Genomic DNA, 11,549 nt, shown 5'->3' with positions numbered 1-11,549 from the left:
GATGGAAACAACCTAGATGCCCATCAACAGATGAATGGATAAACAAACTATGGTACATACACACAATGGAGTATTATGCAATGATAAAGAACAATGATGAGTCTGTGAAGCATCCCATAAAATGGATGAATCTGGAGGGCATTATGCTGAATGAAATATGTCAATCACAAAAGGACAAATATTGTATGAGACCACTACTGTAAAAACTCATGAAAAGGTTTACACACAAAAAGAAACAATCTTTGATGATTATGAGGGAGGTGAGTGGTGGGGATGGAAAAACACTAAATAGATAGTAGATAAGTGGTAACTTTGGTGAAGGGTAACACAGTACACAATACTGGGGAAGCCAGCACAACTTGTACAAGGAAAGGTCATGGAAGCTCCATAGATACAACCAAACTCCCGGAGGGACTGAATTGCTGGGCTGAAGGCTGTGGGGACCATGGTCTTGGGGAACATCTAGCTCAACTGGCATAACATAGTTTATAAAGAAAATGTTCTACTTTTTACTTTGGTTAGTAGAGTCTGGGGTCTTAAAAGCCTGTGAGCGGCCATCTAAGATACTGCACTGGTCTCATTCCTTCAGGAGCAAGGGAGAATGAAGGAAACTAAAGATATAAGAGAAAGATTAGTCCAAAGGACTAATGGACTGCATCTACCATGGCCTCCACCAGACTGAGTCCAGTACAACTTCATGGTGCCCAGCTACCATCACTGACTGCTCTGACAGGGATCACAACAGAGGGTCCCGGACATAGCTGGAGAAAAATGTAGAACAAAATTCTAACTCACAAAAAAAGACTAGACTCACTGGCCTGACAGAGGCTAGAGAAACCCGGAGAGTATGGCCCCTGGACACCCTTTTAGCTCGGTCATGAAGCCACTTCTGAGGTTCACCCTTCAACCGAAGATTAGACACACCCATAAAACAAAACAAGACTAAAGGGGCATACCAGCCCAGGGACAAGAACTAGAAGGCAGGAGGGGACAGGAAAGTTGGTAATAGGGAACCCACGGTCGAGAAGGGAGAGTGTTGATGTATCGTGAGGTTGTTAACCAAAGTCATAAAACAATATGTGTACCAACTGTTTAATGAGAAACTAGTTTGTTCGGTAAACCTCCATCTAAAGTACAATAAAATAAATAATATATAATTGAATGGAACCATATAAGTTATAATATGTTTGAACAGTAAATTAATAAATGATATAGTCCCATCTTTCTGGACTTTGCAGTTGCTTTATGAAACTTCCCCGAGTTAACGTGGCCCATACGGCTCAGTGCGTGTCAGAAGTTCATGCTCCTGACTCCTTGAGACTATCTCCCTGAGGTACTCTTTAAACCTTGAACCAAAACTATCCCCTGAGGTCACCTTTAAATGAAAAAATAGATTGGCACACAAAAAAAGAATATTACTCCTGAGTGTGGTGCTCCAGTAAAAAAACCGTCTGTTATGGATTGAATTGTGTCCCCGAAAAAATGTGTCAATTGGCTAGTCCGTGATTCCCAGTATTGTGTGATTGTCCACCATTTTGTCATCTGAAGTGATTTTCCTTTGCATTGTAAATCCTACATCTATGATGTTATTGAGGTGGGATTAGCGGCAGTTATGTTAATGAGGCAGGACTCAACCTACAAGATTAGGTTATGTCTTCTCTTGAGACATAAAAGAGATAAGCGAGCAGAGAGACCGGGGGTCCTCATACCACCAATAAACAAGAGCCATGAGAATAGCACATCTTTTGGACCCGGGGTCCCTGTACTGAGAAGCTCCTTAACCAGGGAAGATTGATCACAAGGACTTTCCCTCAGAGCCGACAGACAGAGAAAGTCTTCCCCTGGAGATGGCACCCTAAATTTGGACTTCTAGCCACTAGACTGTAAGACACTAAATTTCTCTTTGTTGAAGCCATCCACTTGTGATATTTCTGTTTTAGCAGCCTTAGATAATTAAGACATCTGTATGAAAACAAAAGGTCAACAATTACTCTAAAGCAAAGATGAGAAGATAAGGGGACAGGGAAACTAGAGCACTGGAATCAGAACAACCAGAACACAATTAAAGAGAATGTTGACACATTGTGAAAAATGTAACCAATGTCACTGAAAAAATTGTATAGAAATTACCAAATGGGGACCAAATTCGCTGTGTAAAATTTCACCAAAAATACAATAAAATACTGTATAAAAAATTCATGATCCTATTCTTTAGCATAGATTTGAGTATAACAATTTATGAACAAATAATTTCTCAGCCCCTCCCCCCTCAACTACGTTGAGTTATGTGATTGCCTTCTGGAGAATGAAATGAAGGTCAAAGTGATGTATATTACTTCCAGACCTGGTCCATAAAAACTTCCCATGTGATATCTACCCTCTGTGTTCTTCCAGCTGAATGTCAACACTTGCGGTAACCTTGACAACCATATGTTGAAGAACTCAGAGCGTCCATTAGCCTGACAGCATGAAACAGAGTACCCCTCATGCCCAATGCCAAGTGGATTTTACATGAGCAAGAAAAAACCTTGTTGTATTACATTTCAGTTTATTCGTTATACTAACTATTGTACCGTAAGTAACACAGAGAGAACATTAAATCAGAAAACAATGTTAAATGCAAAAAGAAAAACTACATGAACAATAATCCATTTTTGTAACTATATATAGAGAGAGAATTCCTTGGGTAACTAAGTAGAAGGTAACATCATGAATCAAGATATGGAATATAGAAAAAAGAGTAGGCTTGTGAGGAAATATAAACTGTTCAATTTTGTGCATTTTAAGATTGAAGGACTTACAGATCATCAAGTAGAGATGATCACTGGAAAGATGAGAATAAAAATTAGGATCTGGAGAAAGGCCTTGGCTGCAGACAGAGATTTGGAATTCAAAAAAATATACAAGAGGATTGAAATGATGGATTTGGAGGCAGCAAATAAGGAAAACAATAAGGATACAAAGAGAGCAAGGTTGAAAACCTAGACTGTATCATAAGTGGAGCAAATATTTTTAAATGAATTACCCCTCTTCTTATTTCCAAGGTGGGGGAAATTAGAAGAAGAGACTCCTGAGTCAGATAGTCTGTGATCTTAAGTAGGCTCAATACTGACCCACTCTGGGACTTTGACAAGACAGTCATCAAATTCCATGTTTTTCAAAGTGTGAAATAGTGATAATACTTTTTCTGTGCAATCTTCACAGGGGTAGAATAGGTTATGGATGTAAACTTTGCTGATAAATTATAAAATATCAACAAAGAGAGAGACATCCTTAAAGACTGAGGTTGTTTACCAACCTCTGACTTCCCTCCTCACACCTGGGGAAGTAACTTTTAGGACCCCTAGGTATTAGTTAGCTCCCAGGTAAAGACAAAAAAAACTCTTCCAATAAAGGAGATTTAAAGCTCCTTTCAGGGTCATATCATGGCAGAAAAATGATGTAGACATAAAAATAAACCAGGGGTAAAAAGATTAAGAGGAAGAATGATGTGAACACTTGTACAGAAAAGGACATTAACAGAATTTAGCAGAAGGAGGCTGAGAGGCTGAGATGTTTGGGTTTTAGTCAGTATTGATTTGGAGGGACAGAGTATTATTTCAAGTAGAGTTCTGGTTAAAAAAAAAACAACATGTAATAAATTAGTGGTTTAATAATTGGCGGCAGAAAGATCATTTAAAATTGTTTTAAAAATATGCTCCTCCAGGGTCATCTGGGAATGACAAAAAGGGAAGACTTTGCCAGAAGTTCACCAAAAACCACTTCTTATCTCAAGAAGATAGCTCCACTTCATCTCTCTTACTTATTAGATGATTCTGCAGCATTTCATTTTAACAGAATGTTCCATGATGAAAAAAGAAGTCTGAAATATTATTGCAATTATCACTATCTCTACCAGATAAGATTACATAAAAATCCCAAGTGTTACCATCATAGAGAGAAGGGAAATGTCCTTTTATGAAAGACCCTTCCCAGGACTCCCTTCACCTCTCTGTTCCTCAGGCTGTAGATGAAAGGGTTCAGCATGGGGGTCACCACAGTGTTCATCATAGCCATGACAGTCTCCTTAACAGTAGAATTATTAGCTGATGGGCATAAGTAGAGACCAATAACAGTCCCATAGAACAGTGACACCACGGAGAGGTGGGAGCCACAGGTGGAGAAAGCCTTACGGATGCCCCTGGCAGAAGGGACCTTGAGGATGCAGGAGACAATTCGTATATAGGACATGATGATGAGTAAGAATGGGATGACAAGAATGAGTCCTCCCATGATAAATATCACCAACTCATTAAGTTGAGTGTCAGAGCAGGCCAGCTTCAGCAGAGCAGACATATCACAGAAAAAGTGAGTGATCACGTTGTCTGCACAAAAACACAACCTGGCCATGAGCAGGGTGTGCAGCATGGCATGGAATGTGGTCAGCACCCAGGACAGTGCCACCAGAGAGAGACAGAGCTGGGGGCTCATGATGGTGGTGTAGTGCAGGGGGAAGCAGATGGCCACATAGCAGTCATAGGCCATGGCCACAAGGAGGAAGCTATCCAGGTCTGCAAAAAACAGGAAGAAGTACATCTGGGCCAGGCAGCCTGCATAGGGGATGGATGGGACTTGGCTCTGCATGTTCTGCAGCAATTTGGGCAGAGGAGAAGCAGAGGTCAGAGAAGGACAAGTTGCTGAGAAACAAATACATAGGTGTATGGAGGTGGGAGTCCAGGAAAGTGAGGATGATGATTAGCACATTCCCCAGGACAGTGGTAAGATACATGGCCAGGAACAGGGCATAGACAGGTTTTGCTGCTCTGGCTCAATGGGCAGGCCCAGGAGGAGGAAGTCTGAGACTCCAGTTTGATTCCTTCCTGTCATGATCTGTCTCTTGAAGCTTTAAGAGGAAATAATAGTATCCATTAAGAACCTGAATAAAAATAAACATGTTGGGTACTCTGCAGCAATACTTATTTCACCCTCATCACCCACAACAATAACAATCTCTATAATCAGAAATGTGCCATGTCATTAAATCCGAGGCACTTATTTTCTTCATTTCTCCTTAACATGAACAATATCAACTCTTCCCTCTCTTCTAAAACACTCTCATCTCTTAGCTTCTGTGTGGTCACACTGGTTTTCCTGCTACCTTCCTGGCTGAATCCTACTTATCCTTCAGGTATAAAATTACATGTCATGTCACTTACTCAGCTAAACCTTCCCTGTCTCCCAGACTAGGTCAGAACCTACTGCTATGTTTCCACAGCATCCTGTACTTGTCCCCAGAGTACTCCATGCACTGGGATTACTATAGCTTTTTCCCTACCACAACGTAAACTCCCGTGCATTTGTTCTCAATAACCATAATCGGCTTCTCCTCTAACAGTGCCTTATATGTTGATGTGCCCTGGAGCTTTTTCCTAAAATCTGTTTTCTTCTAATTCTACATCTATTCGTACGGCATGAATTACAGTGTAAACCTTGTGGGTAGGCCTCTCTACCACCTTCAGAACTGCATTATTTTTAGTCATTATGTCCCCATGGATATATCACAAACACCTTAAGCTCAAGTGATTCCAAACTAAACTCATGATCTCACTCTGCCCCTCTCCAATCTGCTCCTCCTCCAGTCTCCCATATCTCAGCAAAAGGTATCCAGGTGATCAACTAGAAACCTGAGAGTTGTCTTTCATTCTTTCCTTTCCCTCACTATCAACATCCGATCTATCATCAAGCCCTACAGATTCCACCACACAATTCTCTTTGTAATTTATCCACTCCTTATCCTAATTCCCACTGGCCTAAATCAGGCTGACATCATATCTGGTCTGGACTATTGAGACAGTCCCTGCAGGAACATCTCCCAGCTCCCAGGATCACTCTCCTTCAATCCCTTCATTCACACTGTGGCATTCTAAGATGAGAATCTGATCATCTCCCTCTACTGTTTAAACTCTTCAGTGGCTTCTCATTGCTCTTAAGATTAAGGCAAAATTTCTTTCAAGGGCACAAAAGGTGCTTCATGATCTGACCTTTGCCTACTTCCACAGCCTCATCTGGCCACAAAATGACCCTTGCACTCCACTCTTCTACAATGCTCTGCTGAAAAGTCATCATTTCTAGCCTTCAGCCTTTCACACTTGCTGTTCCTCCTGCCTAGCACTCTCTTCCCTCTGCTCCCTCTTCCCTTGGCTGAATCTTACTTATCCTTCAGGTATAAAATTACATGTCATGTCACTTACTCAGCTAAACCTTCCCTGTCTCCCAGACTAGGTCAGAACCTACTGCTATGTTTCCACAGCATCCTGTACTTGTCCCCAGAGCACTCCATGCACTTGGGATTACTGTAGCTTTTTCCCTACCACAACGTAAACTCCATGCAGGAGAGGCCATGTCTGCCTTCTTGACTGCTGCAACACCAGCACCTGGCACGGTGCCTGGCATGTAGCTGATGTTTCATAAATGTTTATTAGCTGTTGTGAGAAGTGCATTCCTCCAACTTTAAATACATCAAAAATTTCGGTTAAGTTATAATAACCACTGCTAAATCCTCTCAGAACAAGAACTCACTAGCCTTAACCACTTAGCACTTATTTTTGACACTTAATTATCTAATTCCTCGATGTAACTTAAAGCCTGTTGCTGTCAAGTCGATTCCAATTCATAGCAACCCTATAGGACAGAGTAGAACTGCCCCCATAGGGTTTCCAAGGAGTGGCTGGTGGATTCCAACTGCCAACCTTTTGGTTAGCAGCTGAGCTCTTAACCACTGAGCTACCAGAGCTCCATGTAGCTTAAGACCCATGGAAGATATTAGATTACCCCACCGCACCATTCTTTATCCTAAAACAGACAACCCAGTACACACATCCTTGCTGTCACTTTATTTCTGTGTTGATATCCACATGATTCAGTGGTATTAATGTGAAAAAAATAAGTCTGACAGGGAGGTTTAGCAATATAAAAGAAGGAATAAACATAATTTCTACCCATGAGAACTAGTTCCAGTTCTTTCCCAGGTATCCATACCCCAGTGTGCCTCCAAACTAAGAGAGCTGAGGAGGATCATTAAGGGCTGTGGGAAGTTCCTTCCCTAAAGAGATATAACTGAGTCCAACTTCTGGGATTTTTACCTGCTGATGCTATTTAATCCAGCAGCATTAATAGTTTTTTTTACCCTTGGACATAATGTGCTGGTGTTGCAGTGGGGAAAAAGCATCAAGTAAGGTTTCATATACCTGATTGCTCAGAATTTTGCTTCTTTGGGAAAAGAATGGATCCATCTCTGGTTTCAAGAGTCTCATTAGGAATCACAAACCAGAAAGATGCCGCCACTGATACAGCATATTAGCCTCAGCTGCTCCATTAATCTAAGACCTATCGTCGTCTTCACATCAAGACTCTCAGTTTGGAAGGACCCTAAGGGACTAGTTTATTCACCCACCTTCCCAACTTACCCAGGATGTTGAAGGGTGACTCCAGGGCCCTGACCTGAGATTCTGCTCCCCCTTATTCACCACAGGCATGTGCAGTAACAGCCTCTGTAGTCATCAGCTGTGTCTGCGCCATCCCTTCTTGCATCTCCTGTTCTACATTTCCATGGGCCTAAGCGGCTCCTGATCCCAGAGGAGTCTAGATCCTAGAAGAGCTCATTAAAAACAAAGTAATTATCCAGGACTTCTCTAGGACAAATTCTCTCAGAGGACTGGAGCAGTGACTGATTACACATCTAGTATACTTTGGGGCAGGGTGGGGTTAGGGAAAGCTCATCTATGGATGCTAGATCATTGCCTGTTTAGGGAATTGACAGTAGTTCTGTATGGTAGGAGCCCACATTTTGGGTGGTGAAGGAAAATAGTTAGACAGCCATAAAGGTAAGCAAGGACCAGAATATTATTGTCCTAAAATATCTTAGCAGTATTGAAGCTTGAACTTTATCTCATGGAAACAAAAAGCCATCAGTGGTCTTTGAGCAGAATACCACCATGAAAAGATACATGTTTTGTAAAGATTCCCAGGATAGAAGAATCTCTCAATACAATCTAATTGCCTATAAACATACCACAGAGGAGATAACTCTGCAGCTAACAAGGATCAAACTTCTGTGACCCAACCCTATGCAGATATGTAGAAGGTTGGTGTTGGAGAAATAAAGAATCCTCTCAGATCATGTTTAATTCCTCCTCAGACCAGGATAGAAATGGTAAACCAGATTGCCATCTCACTAAGTTACTTCTAGCTCTTTACCTCTCTAGGAAAACCTTAATGGCACTCCACCACCTCCATCATCCCTACCAGTTTCCATATACATCAGGTTGCCTCCTAGTGTCCAGTGGGTTGCTATATTTTTCCGTTAACTTTTATTATTGGACATAGAAGTACCAAATGGCACCCCAAAGATATCAGGCATGGTCTTTCCTTCCTCATTGTGTAGAGAAATCAGATTTCCTCTTGTTAATTTGGATCAAATTACTCCAGGCAGCCCAGTAAGCCTCCCTCTTTTTCCTGTTGTTTCAGTGACATGAAGAACCAAAAAATTCTAGAGTCCATGAGCCACACCTTTTGTGACATTTGTATGTACTCCTAAATACGAAAGTAAGTCAAAAAGTATTGTTACAAAAGCATAGAAAACTTTATTAAACAAAAATATCAAAATATGAAGCTATTGTTCCTCAACATATCCTCCATCTAGGTTTATACACTTCTGAAGGTGGTGTTTCCATGTCTCTCACCCTCCCCTGAAGAATTCTAGACTCTTCGATTACCACCACCTCAAAACGGCAGTTTTGACATCCTCAAGGGACTCAAATCGTGTTCCTTTTAAATGTTCGTTGAGTTTGGGGAACAAAAAGGAGTCTGAAGGGGCAAAATCAGGGCTGTAGGGCAGATGGGATAAGGTTTCCTAACGAAATTCTCATAGGACAGCCCTTGAAACCCTTGAAGAATGAGCAGGTGCATTGTCGTGATGGAAAAAAAATTCCTTGGAGCAACTTTCCTGGCCTTTTTCTCACCAATGCAGTTTTCAATTTTCTTAAAACTTCTTCATAATAAGCTCCCATTGGACATTATCACAGACCCAACTGAAATAAAAAGGATCATAACAGAGTTCTATGAAAAACTATAGTCCAACAAATTTGAAAACCTAAAAGAAATGGGCAAATTTCTAGAAACACACTACCTACCCAAACTAACACAAACTGATGTTGAAAATCTGAACAGACCCATAATAAGAGATTGAAAAGGTAACAAAAAAAACTCTCAACAAAAATGCCCTGGCCCAGATGGCTTCACTGGAGAATTCTACCAAACATTCAGAGAAGAGCTTTTACCAGTACTATTCAAATTATTTCAGAACATAGAAAAGGAAGAGATACTTCCAAATTCATTCTATGAAGCCAGCATAACGCTGATACCAAAACCAGGCAAAGACACCACAAAAAAAGAAAATTACAGACCAATATCTCTCATAAATGTAGATGCAAAAATTCTCAACAAAATTCTAGCCAATAGAATTAAGCGTCATGTCAAAAAAATAATACACTATGACCAAGTAAGAGTCATACCAGGTATGCAAGGATCGTTCCACATTAGAAAATCAATCAACATAATTCACCACATAAATGAAAGAAAAAAAATCACATGATCATCTCAATAGACTCAGAAAAGACATTCAACAAAGTCCGACACCCATTCCTGATAAAAACTCTCAAGAAAATAGGTATAGGAGGGAAATTCCTCAACATAATAAAGGATATCTATGCAAAACCAACAGCCAACATCATTCTTAATGGAGAGAGGCTGAAAACTTTCCCCTTGAGAACAGGAACAAGACAAGGATGCCCTTTATCTCCACTCCTATTTAACATTGTGCTGGGAGTCCTAGCTAGAGCAATAAGGCAAGAAAAAGAAATAAAGGGCATCCAAATTGGTAATGAAGAAGTTACACTGTCCCTGTTTGCAGATGATATGATACTATACATAGAAAATCCTAAAGACTCCACAAGAAAACTACTGAAACTAATAGATTCAGCACAGTATCAGGATATAAGATAAACATACAAAAATCAGTTGGATTCCTATACACCAATAAAGAGAATGATGAAATGGAAATCAGGAAAACAATACCATTTATAATAGCCCCTAAAAAAAAATAAAATACTTAGGCATAATAAGCCTCCATGATCGTCCTGTGTCCTTCAAGAAATGTATCAAGAATATCCCTTTGGAATCCCAAAAAACAGTCACCATAACCTTCTGAGTGGTCTTCCCTCTCTTGGCTCATCTTTGAGGTCTTCCCGACCTTCCTTAAAACGCTTGATCCATCTAAAAACTGCTGTTTTTTGTGGAGCAGCATTCCCATAAACTGTTGCAAAGCTTCAATGATTTGGGAAGATGTCGACTTGAGTGTCATTAAAAATATGATACTAGCCCTGACCTAAAAATTGTGTTTTTCCATGGCACAAAAAGTATCCTTATTTTTTTTTTTTTTTGGAAGTCACCCTAACAAGACTAAGACAAGTACATTACTGAGAGACTTGTCTGCAACCATCCACTGATCGCAGAGACATGTTTAAAGACATTTTGTTTGGAATAAACACATGCATGTATGAACTGGAGTCACAGTAGCAATACTTTTTGACTTGCCCTCATACATATGTATATATATACACGCACCCTTCACTGGTTTTGCTTCTCTAGAGAACGTAGCCTAAGACATTTGGTACCAACAGTGGTTCTAGAGAAACAAAATTGTAAGGATGAATTTTTGAAATAAGTTCTCAAGTCTGGTTAATCTTAAAGATGTTGGTGACTCTGCTTCCGGTAGTAAACAGGGCACTGCTAATCTGTGGTGTGAAGTCTCAATACAAATGCTCAAAGTATCACCACCAACAGATCAAGCATTGGTGAGAGGTGAAGCTCTGGGTGATTGCATGTTTGATACTTTTCTACAATTTTGTCAGAATAAGAAGTAGAAGGAAGCTGATTGGTTGGTCCTACTTTCAATAAAGTGGTGAAAGAAAGAGATGAGCTCGGGGCTTCAGTGTCACAGCTCAAATGCCACATAAATAACCTCAAAGTTGCCACTTGTGCCCTGAAAGAAAGCTTTATTTCTTGTAGTAACGGAGCTGATATTATCAAAAACCAAACCCAGAGTCTTATAAAAGTGGCTGAATTACAATGTCAATTGAGTTCCCAACCACGAATAGTGTCTGAAGTTAAAGAGAAGGCATTGATTGGAAAGAAATAGAATCCTGAAACTTGAGATGGGCACATTATGAGCATATAATCAGGAAGCTGGAGACACAGAGTCCCTAAATTCTGTTGAATCACTCCTGCTAACAGAACCAGCCTTCTCACTCCCATCTAAAGAGATTATTCCATCTTTGTCTGCTAAGCCACCCTCCCCAGTAAAAACATAAGCCCCTGTAAGAATGGCCAGGTGGCGGCATCTGACCTCCTGTAACTTCACAAGTGGAAAGGAGAATCAAGATCAACAGCTGAGGCTGATTCCTATGAGCCAGAGATCAGACATGCCTCCTCTCTCTGCCGTCTTTATCAGT

At 40.5% G+C, this 11,549-nt stretch overlaps 1 pseudogene; it reads right to left on the bottom strand.

Moving 5' to 3' along the window:
• Positions 1–3,930: 3,930 nt before the first annotated feature.
• LOC101344784 (olfactory receptor 1E5-like) lies at positions 3,931–4,866 on the bottom strand (annotated as a pseudogene).
• Positions 4,867–11,549: the final 6,683 nt, after the last annotated feature.

The sequence above is a fragment of the Trichechus manatus genome, unplaced genomic scaffold (assembly GCF_000243295.1).
Source record: "Trichechus manatus latirostris isolate Lorelei unplaced genomic scaffold, TriManLat1.0 scaffold00040, whole genome shotgun sequence".
Classification (NCBI taxonomy): Eukaryota; Metazoa; Chordata; class Mammalia; order Sirenia; family Trichechidae; genus Trichechus; species Trichechus manatus.
Note: the sequence above shows the minus strand (reverse complement) of the source record. Positions and strands in the feature narration are given on the sequence as shown.